General features: G+C 45.4%; 1 protein-coding gene across 6 annotated transcripts in view; it reads right to left on the bottom strand.

Annotated features, from left to right (window-relative positions):
• ZNF385C (zinc finger protein 385C) overlaps nucleotides 1-13,146 on the bottom strand; it is a 1,559,117-nt gene that overhangs the window by 1,339,985 nt on the left and 205,986 nt on the right. For 4 of the 6 annotated variants that reach the window (XM_078645422.1, XM_078645418.1, XM_078645425.1 and 1 more), the window contains exon 2: nucleotides 8,007-8,104. The exons of the other annotated variants lie outside the window; for them this stretch is intronic. The gene's annotated coding sequence lies outside the window, so the exon portion shown is untranslated. The remainder of the gene's footprint in view (nucleotides 1-8,006; nucleotides 8,105-13,146) is intronic. 6 annotated transcript variants of the gene reach the window in all.

Raw genomic sequence — 13,146 nt, 5'->3', positions numbered from 1 at the left:
GAGTAGCATCCTTGACCCCATCTCCCGCTCTGGAACCACCTCTATCACACCTTTCTTTAATAAGGTTAAGACTTCCTCCTGCAGGAGAAGAAGGTGATCCTATGAGGAAGCCCCTTGGCAAGGAGGGTAATTTGGAGGGAATTCCCAAAAGGGAAGGGCATACCCATTCTCCACAAGATTGAGAACCCAAAGGTCTGTAGTGATCGATTCCCAATCTTGCAGAAAGTGAGTAAGCTGACCCCCTACGGGACCAACATGATCCAGAATGGTGGATCAAGGGCTGTTTTGTTGTGGTAAGAGGGGGGGGAGTAGAGGAAGCGAGGAGGGCTGACGGCCTCGTGGGCGACCTCTGTTTTTGCCCCTGTATGATTTGTACAAGGAGTTTTTCTGCTGCTGTTGCTGCTTTTGAGGTTGTCTATATGTTTTTCTATAACCCTGTGGGCTTCTCTCCCAAATCTTATTCTAGGAACAGGCATCGATGGAGCCAAGACCAACTCCGTCGGATTCGGAGTCAGCATCGTGCACGGATCCAACGGCGCCGCCTGCGCCGGACGAGGTTGAATAGAAGGCGCTGGTGAAGATGGAAGCAGCGGCGATGTCCTCGGTGTCGAGAAATGCCAAGACGTCGCCACTGGAAGAAAAGGATTGAAAGGGGCCTGGGCATAATCCTCAGGCACCCCCAAATTAAAAGCTAATGGACCCATGGGACCCGAAGGTGCACCAAAGGGGTACATAGCCCTATTGAAGACTCCGTACATGGCATTGAGATAATGCGACGGATCTTGACCCGGACCTGGGAAAGGAGGATAGGACCCCGGGACTGAATCCGAGGCAGGCGTTACCGTGTTCGGGCCAGCTGGCGCCGACAGTGGAACCTATGGAGTCGCCTGCTCGTCCGGCACAGGAATCTTTTCTTCTGGAACCGGAGAATGAACCGAAGCCGGAGAGGGAACCGGCGTCGGAGATCAAGGTGGAGAAGCTGCAGGCAAAGCCGATTTTTCAGGTGAAGCTGGATTCGAGGGAGAAGGAGACACGAAGTCCTTACAGCATCGACGAGATGGCGAGGTCGACTTCGGTGCCGCTTCTTTATCAGAATGGCGTCTTGACGAATGCCTCCTCTTTTTCTTGTGCTGCTTAGCTCTCGAAGCATGCCCCGACGTCGACTTCGAGCCCGAGCTCTACCTCGACCTGGAGCGCGACCTCGACCTTCTCCTGCTTCGTTTTTCCTTTCTTATCTTAGCCATGAAGAGCTTCACTTCCCTCTCTTTCAGTGCCTTCGGATTCATTTTCCTGCAGCAAGCACATCCCTCAACGTCATGGTCCAACGATAAACACCAAACACAGTCTTCGTGTGGATCAGTAATGGACATATGTCCTCCACACTCCGTGCAAGGCCGGAACCCAGACTTCCCCGACGACATTCTTAAAAAGAAACAAGAAGAAGCACAGGAACACAGCCAGAAACACAAAGTAACAAGTGTAACCACGGAGAGTCCTAGAAAAACCGTTACCGTCGACGGCGCGGAAAAAAGGGAACTGACGTCATCACGCCGACGAGGCTCTCTTAATATTACGTCAGCGGAGTCGCGAGCGAAGCCGGGCTTCTGTGACGTTGTCCTCGTCGGCGTGGAGAGCTACAAAAAATTTCCGAATGCTGCTGGCGCAGGGGATATTCACAAGGTGAGGAATCCACTGGCAGCTGTATCCATCAGAATAAAGTATTTTGACTGATTGATTGACAGCTAGGGCTTTAAGTGGGATGGAAATAAAAGTCCTTAGCATAGTGTGTCGCTCAACTTGTATTTTGCTGTTTCTGTCATTGCTTTTAGATATATGATACAAAAGTTACGTCATACCTACAAGACGTCAGGACTATTGGCTTTGTCAATGGTTGTTAGTTGCATAAGATAAATAAGCAGCAACTATGGCTCGTATATAATATTAAAAAAGATTCCACTTAAAGCCCTGGTGACACCACAACAATGTAGCTGCTCCTGAGTTTCAACAAGAGAAGTGAAAACCAGAGAGAAAATGATTCTCTTTAAAGGATTTCCCTTCCCCTACAACGCTCACCTCGCATGTTGTCATGCCGTAACTTCTCCACTTGTGAGAATTGGGAAGTGTGAGCACACGCACATCGAAGTGCCTGCTGTCACCGCCTTCCGGGAAAAAACGGACCGTCTGTGCCAGAGCGCAAAACAGAACCTGAAAGAGACCCGTTTCGAGGTCCCCTTTAAAAAAATGCCGGTGCTCAGCACCAGCGAGACCCGGCCCACTTAAAGCCCTGTTGACAGTCACATGCAGAAACCTCACACACATCTTTAGGTGTGCTCTAAGCTGGAGTCTACCCTGCTGTGAGAAGCATCCCACAACACAAGGGTTTGGTGATCAGCATGTAGAGTTCATTTAAAAGGAGAATCACCTCAAACCAGGGTGGAGCCTGCTTACAGTCAATATACATCCCCTGTCTGATTTCACACTATAAAATTGGGATCCAAATCAACCCACTTATTGTTCAGTTCAAGCCCTCTATGGGCAAGGGTGTGGTGGCTCCACAGAATACTCAGAGGACTGCTGTCCAAGCAGAGAGGTATAATTATCATACATTGTATCCTCTTGTTATCTCTCTTCTTGAATAATAGATGCTGTTTATTTACAGGCTTTGGAAAATCTACTCACCCACTTGCTAAGCAAGTCAGATTTTATCAAGGCGAGTTATTTTTAGAGTCTGCTGGCCCACTCTGGCAAGAGAGCTTGTGCTGGCAAAGAACAGGTGTTCTGTTCATTCAACAAGTGAATGAGCAACAAACATACCTTTAAATCTTGTTTTTACCAAAGACAGGGGACAAATCTCAGTCTTAACAAATTGCTGCTTATTTTATCCTGAAATTGTTTGTTTATTTTTATTCCCTCAGACTGCAAAGTTAGAGGATTTGGCAAAGTGACCTTTCTGACAATCTACTGAGGTACAGGAAGTGTGAAGCAAATGGCTGTAGGATGTCAGTTTTTTTACCTAACACACAACATTAAAATAGCTTTTAAACCAACAGCATAATGATTTAAAAATATATTAGCAGTTAGGTAAGTACTTTTTTGTAACTCAGTGTGATGGAAACTTTAAAAAAGCAAATCAGAAAACACTTTACTAAGTGATGTGCAAATGATAAATATTTGCTGCAACCCAATTTTCAGACATCATTTGTACGCTATGTAAAACTGCATGCCAGAGGGAATCTTTGTGGCCATTTCAATGGAAAATGTGCTGACTGTAAATGACAGGGCACTACCACATTATGCTTCTGTAATAGATTTAATAAAAGTCCGAGTTTTTAAACATTGATTTGAGAAACATTTCTCATCCCGTCCAGATGACAATGCTTTTACTGAACTAAGAGGCAAATCAGGTGGCATGCGCAACCTAAATGCCAGCTAGATTGTTATTGCACATCGCATCATAAGTTAAGTCTATTAAATCAAACTAGATTTTAGTACGGCCGACTTGCTGAATTCAAATTTTTTTAAGCACTCTCATACGTGATAATGAAGAAAAAGTTTGCTTGTTACATAAAATATTTGGCCAGATCACGAAATTTGAGGAAAGTTTATTGATTAAGAGCATTACAGTTAGGTTGAGTACATTATTCAATCAATCAATTCGGATTTGTAGAGCGCAGCTAATCCCCGTGATGGCATCAGTCAAAGAGTCAAGTCTTGAGTTCTTTTCTGAATTCAGGGAGAGAGATGATGTTCAGGAGGGGCAGGGGGATGTAGTTCCAGGACTTGGCAGCGAGGTAGCAGAAGGAGAACGCTCCACTATTGTTTTGGCGGATGCAGGGAGTGTGAGTGAGGACGAGGGAGGTGGATCATATGTGCCTGGAGGGTTGGTGAAAGTTGTGGTTGATGTATGCTGGTCCTTGGTCGTGGAGGGCTTTGTAGGCATGTGTCAACATCTTGAATTGGCATCTTTTCTGGATGGGGAGCCAGTGGAGGTTCCTGAGGTGGGGGGTGATGTGGGTCCGTTTGGGGAGGACAAGGATGACTCTGGCAGCTGAGCTCTGTAGCGTCCAGAGTCTCTTCAGCAGTTGGGTGGTGAGTCCTGCGTAGAGCTAGTTACTGTAGTTTAGCCGGCTGGTGACCAGGGCTCAAATGACGGCTTTACTGGTGTTGACGGGGAGCCATCTGAAGATCTTTTAAAGGATGTGGAAGCAGGCAGAGGAGACTGTGTTGATCTGGCATTTCATGGTGTGTTTGCTGACCAGGATGATGCTGAGGTTGTGGGCGTGGTCTGTTGGTCTGTTAGTGTGGGTCCGAGTTCAAAAAGCCTTCAGGTATCATACTACGGGGAGCTGTTGTTCCCAAAATTCTGCGCTTCCATATTGGTTGTGTTGAGCGTCAGGCGGTTGGTCTTCATCCAGTCGGTGACACTCATCATGCAGTTGTGGAAGCAACTGCTGGGTGTGGAGTGGTCTTCTGAGAGCAAGAGGATCAACTGGGTGTCGTGTGCGTAGGATATGATGTTGAGGCCGTGTGTTTGGATGACGTAGGCCAGGGGCATCATGTACGTGCTGAACAAGGGGGGTTGACGCGTAAGCCTTAAGGGACACTGCAGTTTATGCTCTTGGGTTCCGATGTGAAGGCTGATGGGTGCATCTTTAAAGTTCATCCTGTGTGGAAGGATGAGATCCATTTGAGGGCGTCTTCCAGCATCCTGATGTGGCTGAGTCTTTTGATGAGGGTTTGGTGGGATACGGTGTTGAAAGCTGCTGAGATGGCTGGTACATATTAAAGATTTGACAAGGCCTGATTACGGTATAGTTGTCAAATATAGTTGCACATTTATTCAAATTGTTATCCACTGTAATATGATGCATGTTTGAATATATTTATTTTTTGGTATGGATTGAATTCTCTTTTTCAGTGTAAACACAATTTCCAACCTGAGCAACGCTAGCATATGTAAATGTCCATATCAATAACACTCTTTTCCAAGTTGTAAAGTTTTCGTTTTCTTCTTTATTGTTCCAAATTCATGTTTTCTTCATAATATATCTTTACACAGTTCAGTCCGACCACAGGATAACCAAATCATAGAGAGTTCTTCAGCAAATGAAAAAAAGCCAACAGATCTTGCCAACACGTGTTTCGTCTGGAACATATGCCAATGACTTCGTCAGGGCAATGAGTTATATGTAAGTTAAGGAATGGCAACGAAAAAGAGTTGGTCCAAGGTCATACGCCCTAATTAATTCAAGATCCTCAGTAAAGTAGATTGTCGTATGTCGTCAACAGGGAGCAGTTAGATAGGTCCCAGAGCCCTGTAAATCTCATGAGCTCTAACCAACGAACGAAGTCAAGAAGTAAATCCAAAGAGCGTGTTTTCTTACGGCGTCTAGCTTTGAATATTGAAAAAAAACTCATATACTATTTTGCGCATCTTTTCCCTACTGCCAATTTTTTGTGAAGTGTTCTCTTTTTCAGTTATTGTTTTTAAATAAAGAAAAAGGTTTCATAGAAGCTGATAACTTCACTTCTCCTTTATTGCTTTTAAACAATCGAAAGGGTTCACACAATGTAAGTAAAAGGGCCTTTCTGCTGTTAATCCTGAAAATGTTACACAATCTTCAGCTACCATAAATACACTACGATCAGAGAGGAACTAGATAGAGAGGAACTGTGCACAGAGACACCAGGCAGCAGGGAGATAGAGAGCTGTTATCACCTGCCTTCTTCGAAGGCTACAGGGATGCTCATGTAGCCTTCGCTTGCCAGGATGATCTGCTTGCCTACAGACGAGAATTGCAGACACTGCTTCCTTGCTGAACATTAGTTTTATTGTTGAGCAGAGTTAGGCTGGTATGAACCATTTCTGAAGCTCAAAGTAGTCCGTGTTTGATGTCACTTCTAGCTTAGTTAACTGAAAGTAAGGTGGGATAGGAAATATCAATATAAATGAGCTTTATGATACGGCAATTGCTTTAACCAACCCATGTTTGCGATAGCACCATCTTAACACAGTTGCAGAATAAACAAGCATTTGCAATGCAATAGGTCTCGCATTAGGAAAGTTTGAGCTATTGGTCTTGTAAATGACAATTTTTTTATTTATGTGTTGGTTTTGAAAATAGCTAAATTAATAGCTTTGTCATTTACAATGCCAATAGTTATAACTTTCGCAAATGTGACACCTATAGCATTTGTAATGCAACATGTTTTGTATTTACGTGACTTAGATGTATTGATATTACAAATTACAATGGCTTTTAATTTTATAAAATAATTAATACTTAAATAAAAGTGATTGTAATTTATATTGGCAATAGCTTAAACTTTTGTAAATAACTTTTGTGAAGATTATGTTCAGTGTATTTTATTGTGATGAAAATCCAAGAACAGAAGTGAAATATTAACATCTATTTGTGACATTTGTAATAAAGCTTGAAACATTGAGAGAACATATTTAAACCAGTTGTTGTTGAATGGTTGCGCAGATTGATGCTGGGGTGGCGCTGAGTGATGCTGTGGTGGTGCTGAGTGGTGCTGTGGTGGTGCTGAGTGGTGCTGTGGTGATGCTGAGTGGTGCTGTGGTGATGCTGAGTGATACTGGGATGGTGCTGAGTGATGCTGGGGTGGTGCTGAGTGGTGCTGAGTGATGCTGTGGTGGTGCTGAGTGGTGCTGTGGTGGTGCTGAGTGGTGCTGTGGTGGTGCTGATTGATGCTGTGGTGGTGCTGATTGATGCTGTGGTGGTGCTGAGTGGTGCTGAGTGATAATGTGGTGGTGCTGAGTGATAATGTGGTGGTGCTGAGTGATGCTGTGGTGGTGCTGAGTGATGCTGTGGTGGTGCTGAGTGGTGCTGTGGTGGTGCTGAGTGGTGCTGTGGTGGTGCTGAGTGGTGCTGTGGTGGTGCTGAGTGGTGCTGTGGTGGTGCTGAGTGATAATGTGGTGGTGCTGAGTGATGCTGTGGTGGCGCTGAGTGATGCTGTGGTGGTGCTGAGTGGTGCTGAGTGATGCGGTGGCGGTGCTGAGTGATGCTGAGTGGTGCTGAGTGATGCTGAGTGATGCTGTGGTGGTGCTGAGTGATGCTGAGTGGTGCTGAATGATGCTGAGTGATGCCGAGTGGTGCTGTGGTGGTACTGAGTGGGGCTGAGTGGTGCTGTGGTGGTGCTGAGTGATAATGTGGTGGTGCTGAGTGATGCTGTGGTGGCGCTGAGTGGTGCTGTGGTGGCGCTGAGTGGTGCTGTGGTGGTGCTGAGTGGTGCTGAGTGATGCTGAGTGATGCTGTGGTGGTGCTGAGTGATGCTGAGTGGTGCTGAGTGATGCTGTGGTGGTGCTGAGTGATGCTGAGTGGCGCTGAGTGGTGCTGTGGTGGTGCTGAGTGGTGCTGAGTGATGCTGGGTGGTGCTGAGTGATAATGTGGTGGTGCTGAGTGATAATGTGGTGGTGCTGAGTGATAATGTGGTGGTGCTGAGTGATAATGTGGTGGTGCTGAGTGATGCTGGGGTAGCGCTGAGTGATGATGTGGCGATGCATAGGGCAGAAAGGCACAAAAAGCAGTCTAACAGAGGGCAGAAGGGCAGAAAAACAAGGGAAAAACAAGTATAACAGAGGGCAGAAGGGCACAAAAACGAGTCTAACAGGGGGCAGAAGGGCAGAAAAACAAGGGAAAAACGAGTCTAACAGAGTGCACAAGGGGAAAAAAAACGAGTCTAACAGAGGGTAGAAGGGCAGAAAAACAAGGGAAAAACGAGTCTAACAGAAGGCAGAAGGGCACAAAAAACGAGTCTAACAGAGGGCAGAAGGGCACAAAAAACGAGTCTAACAGAGGGCAGAAGGGCAAAAAAACAAGGGAAAAACGAGTCTAACAGATGGCAGAATAATGAATAATGAAAAGCGGCCGGGAAATGCGCATTCCTTTGTCCACGCTGTGCACCATCTACTCAGAAGGTACTAATGTGTATCCCTTAATGTTCTCAAACGGCAACCATAAAGTAAAAAAATAATAACTAACCTCAATATACCGCAGGTATATACTGGACAGGCAGAAATATCTTCGACTTCAATTGTATCTGTTCCTAACGCTCAGTTCTGTATTCATAGTAGACCGTTCTGTAAAGGTCACATGAATGTGTTAAAAATCCGTTGCTAAACACCACCGCATTACAGTTTACTATATCGAGCATTATTTGTCCACTCAGTCACCTCCCTTTCAGTTGCTGACCATTAATCACCCCGAGGTGTACACATCAATGGTTTCCAAACATTGTGCACATGAAGAGGAGGTCTGTAAACAAACGCAAAAGCTGCTGTGAGTCCTATACGAAATTAGCAACTAGACTCCCCTACGGTATCAAGAAATAGCCTCGTGCTACATACCTTAATGTTAAGTACTCAGGACGCTCAAAGTAACGGCTGCAATCAGTGACTATTCCCCGAGAAAAGCAGAAAAAAGTTGCCCCCTTTCACTACTGCGGAAGGATACCATTATACACGCCCAAAACACGCAATTATAAACATCCAGTATGCTGCACAGTGCATGCTGGGAAATGTAGGCTAACACTATTCCTAATGGTACAACAAAACCGAAACAGACCTGCTCTGTTGAAACTGGAGGCTCGAGCTTGAACGCACGAATTGCGTCACGCCCATTCCGATACCCCCCCCAGAAATGAGGAGGATGTAGCAGAGTGCATGCTCCAAACCATGGACCGGAACAACTGCAAAATGATTTGGAAAATACAAACTTTATGGAAACAATAAAAACAAACACACAAGTAATGTGCAAATGAGGATCCACACGCTACATCCACGAATTACACTATGTTGGCAACTATGTATCATAGGTATCATGGAATGTATGCTGCTGATGACACATCTTGGCACGTGGAACCAATAAAAGCGGGCAAGATGGAGCGTACGAGTGTACAGTGTAAAAGAATACTGAGTAAGTATTGCTCATGGTAACAGGAAAGGCGGTGTAATACAGCGCTCTAACCACTACGTAAACAGATAGTGGATAGTAACATAGTTGATATAGTATAAAACATGTTAACACAAGCTGTTATACATAATACATGTGCAACCAATACATCTTAATTTCTTTCATGGATATGTTAGTGAAACTTGCATTTCAAATGAAACAAGGGAAAAAAACAGTCTAACAGAGGGCAGAATAATGAATAATGAAAAGCGGCCGGGAAATGCAAGCGGCCGGGAAATGAGCATTTCTTTGTGCTGTGAAGCAGGGGGCAGGGGATCGGATCCCTTTGAAAGTGAAAGCAGGGAAGCAACAGATGCCTGTGGGAGGGATGCTGATGGCTTTGATGTGGACGCGCTTTCCGCACGAGTGCTCCACACGAACTGTCCGAAATCCGCTATGGTTTCAGAGCTTGGTTTGCCCACAATACTCTTGTCTATTTATTCCTGGCGGAATGTAATAGTCGAGACCTAAACAGGTGATCTACGTCTTTAATGGAACTAAGCAAGGAGGTCCAAGTATTTCCTGCCTTCAAAGAGAAGCCACTTTTTCCCATGTTTTCCTAATTATGGACACTTTGAGTAGATGTGACGAAGTGGATCTTATGACATCATTGAGGCATAACGCACAAATCTGCAGTCTATGAACACATGGGAGACTAAATGGAGGTCCTCAACCAGATACTCAGTAAACATTACAATGTGCAGCCCTCGGGGAATAGTATTGTGCATTGTTTGTACTGTTGTACAGATCAAAGATGGCTCATATATTGCTTCTAAGCAGGGCAGCCATATTGTAAGGGTAAAACAATGATACATTGTGTAGACTATATATTCCAAGAAGGCAGCCCGTTCTAGATGCAATAGTCACATAGGATGTGACGCACAGCAGCTGAATTGGGAAGAGAGTGGCCTGGTCTCCTACATAAAAAAACAAAGTAAGTAGAGAAGAAAAGCAAAGGATAGAAATGGGCCTATAAAAGGAGAAATGGAAAACTGAAGGACTGGTATACATCCCTCACACTGTAGTGCATTCATTTTTACACAGTTGTCCATATGTGATATGGGGAAATGCAGTCATTCACAGCTCAATCGAACCAATCACTGGAGTAGGCTGACCACTGACCCCTGCCGTACCCCTGCTGTATGCTGTCAATCAGAACATTAATGACACTAACAGACCACTTGCAGAAGACGGGTCGCTCAAAGCCCTTCTATGTATTTGAAACTATGTATTGTACATACTTAGTTTGGATACAGGGCCAGGCAGACAACTAAACATGTGAAGTCCGCCCATCAGGGTTTGGAAAGGATTATCACAGTGCAAATCATATACAACCTATGGTTTGTCAAAGAGGGTTATCGAACACTACAAACCCTTTCCAATTAAGGTAATCTGTGAGGTTCAATGCAACAAAGTACCTGTCTACAGGCTTTGACAACATTTAATAGCAACCAATTCTTAAAGGCCTATTGATATTAGCATATGCTTTTCATTTCACAATAAGCTAGTGAGTCCTGTTGCCTTTTTCATTCCTTTTCACTATAAACCGATCAAACCTGTGGCATCTTACCTGATCTTCAACAATGAACAATCACACATTTAGCCTTTAAATTGGTTTGTCACCATAAGCAACCCAGCCTGCTATATTGAGAGAATACTTTCCCACAATGCAGCCATCAAGTTATAAATATGTAGAAAATGAAAGCTGGTAAACAATATACAGGCATTATTTCAGGGGTCTAATAATGATTCTAACAGCACAAATCTCCATATTCCAAGGTCTGTCTGAGGGGATAACACCAAACCCTTTGCCTACAAATGTAAATTGTGAGATTCCATGTAACAAAATATCTGCCTATAGGCTTCATCACAAATCCAAAGCAAACACAAGAAGATGATGGACGGAGCATTGAAACTTTTCAAACACTCACCCCCAGTCACAGATCTGGGTTGGATCCATCATCATTCTTTAGCTTACTCTGCCACCCCAGTTCAGACACAGCTATATGGAAATCAGTCTTGACCCTGTGCATCTTGGTAACAGTCCAGACCGAACTGCCAAGCCATGTCTTCCCCGGGCCGGAAACAGGCATCCTGGGACCGGTTTCGGGCTAACAGCCCTCATCAGCCAGGCTAGCTTGAATTCAGTGGCAAAGTGAGCAAGGGACCCACGTCTGGGCATACCCTGCCAACTTAGGCCGAACAAAGCAAACACAAGGAGATGATGGACGGAGTGCTGAAACTTTTCAAACACTCACCCCAGTCACAGATCTGGGTTGAATCCATCATCATTCTTTAGCTCACTCCGCCACCCCAGTTCAGACACAGCTATATGCAAATCAGTCTTGACCCTGTGCCTCATGGGAACAGTCCAGACCGAACTGCTAAGCCATGTCTTCCCTAGACCGGAAACAAGCATCCTGGGACCGGTTTCGGGCTAACAGCCCTCATCAGCCAGGCTAGCTTGAATCCAGTGGCAAAGTGAGCAAGGGACCCACGTCTGGGCATACCCTGCCAACTTAGGGCGAACAGAGCAAACACAAGGAGATGATGGACGGAGTGCTGAAACTTTTCAAACACTCACCCCAGTCACAGATCCGGTCCCTTGCTCACTTTGCTACTGGATTCAAGCTAGCCTGGCTGATGAAGGGTGATGAAGAAACTGGTCCCAGGATACATGTTTCTGGTTCAGGGAAGTCCTGGCTTGGCAGTTCAGGCTGGACTGTTCCCATGAGGCACAGGGTCAAGACTGATTTGCATATAGCTGGGTCTGAACGGAGGTGGCGAAGTGAGCTAAAGAATGATGATGGATTCAGCCCAGATCTATGACTGGGGGTGAGTGTCTGAAAAGTTTCAGCACTCCGTCCATCATCTCCTTGTGTTTGCTTTGGTCGCCCTAAGTTGGCAGGGTATGCCCAGATGTGGGTCCTTTGCTCACTTTGCCACTGGATTCAAGCTAGCCTGGCTGATGAAGGGTGTTTCCCAGAAACCGGTCCCAGGATGCTTGTTTCCGGTTCAGAGAAGGCCTGGCTTGGCAGTTAACGCTGGACTGTTCCCATGAGGCACAAGGTCAAGACTGATTTGCATATAGTTGGGTCTGAACTGAGGTGGTGAAGTGAGCTAAAGAATGATGATGGATTCAACCCAGATCTGTAACTGGGGGTGAGCGTCTGAAAAGTTTCAGCACTCCGTCCATCATCTCCTTGTGTTTGCTTTGTTCGCCCTAAGTTGGCAGGGTATGCCCAGACGTGGGTCCCTTGTTCACTTTGCCACTGTATTCAAGCTAGCCTGGCTGATGAAGGGTGTTACCCAGAAACCAGTTGGAGGATGCTTGTTTCCGGTTCAGGGAAGACTTGGTTTGGCAGTACAGGCTGGACTGTTCCCATGAGGCACAGGATCAAGACTGAGTTGCATATAGCTGGGTTTGAACTGAGGTGGTGAAGTGAGCTAAGGAATGATGATGGATTCAACCCAGATCTGTGACTGGGCGTGAGTGTCTGAACAGTTTCAGCACTCCATCCATCATCTCCTTGTGTTTGCTTTGTTCGCCCTAAGTTGGCAGGGTATGCCCAGACGTGGGTCCCTTGCTCACTTTGCCACTGAATTCAAGCTAGCCTGGCTGATGAGGGCTGTTAGCCCGAAACCGGTCCCAGGATGCCTGTTTCCGGCCCAGGGAAGATATGGCTTGGCAGTTCGGTCTGGACTGTTACCAAGAGGCACAGGGTCAAGACTGATTTCCATATAGCTGTGTCTGAACTGGGGTGGCAGAGTGAGCTAAAGAATGATGATGGATGCAACCCAGATCTGTGACTGGGGGTGAGTATCTGAAAAGTTTCAGCACTCCGTCCATCATCTTCTTGTTTTTTATTTCATCACAAATCCACCCTTAAAGGTCTTTTGACTTTAACATATCGTTTTCACAAAACGCGTCAGCCCTACTATCTTGCTGATAACTTTTCATATTAAAGCGTTCAGACCTATGGCATCTGACATAACTTTTCATCAGGCCTACCGCAGTTATCAATGGCTTATCACTGACAAACCTAACTCAAGCCTATTATATTCTGCTTAAACGTTCCCACAAGGCAACCATCAGACAAGTCACAAAATTGCAATCGTACAACATTAGACCTGGCAAAACATTCAATATTCTTTCTTAAGGGGCGATAAT

The sequence above is a fragment of the Lissotriton helveticus genome, chromosome 5_1 (assembly GCF_964261635.1).
Source record: "Lissotriton helveticus chromosome 5_1, aLisHel1.1, whole genome shotgun sequence".
NCBI classification, from domain to species: Eukaryota; Metazoa; Chordata; class Amphibia; order Caudata; family Salamandridae; genus Lissotriton; species Lissotriton helveticus.
This window is presented reverse-complemented; position numbering and strand designations above follow the sequence as displayed.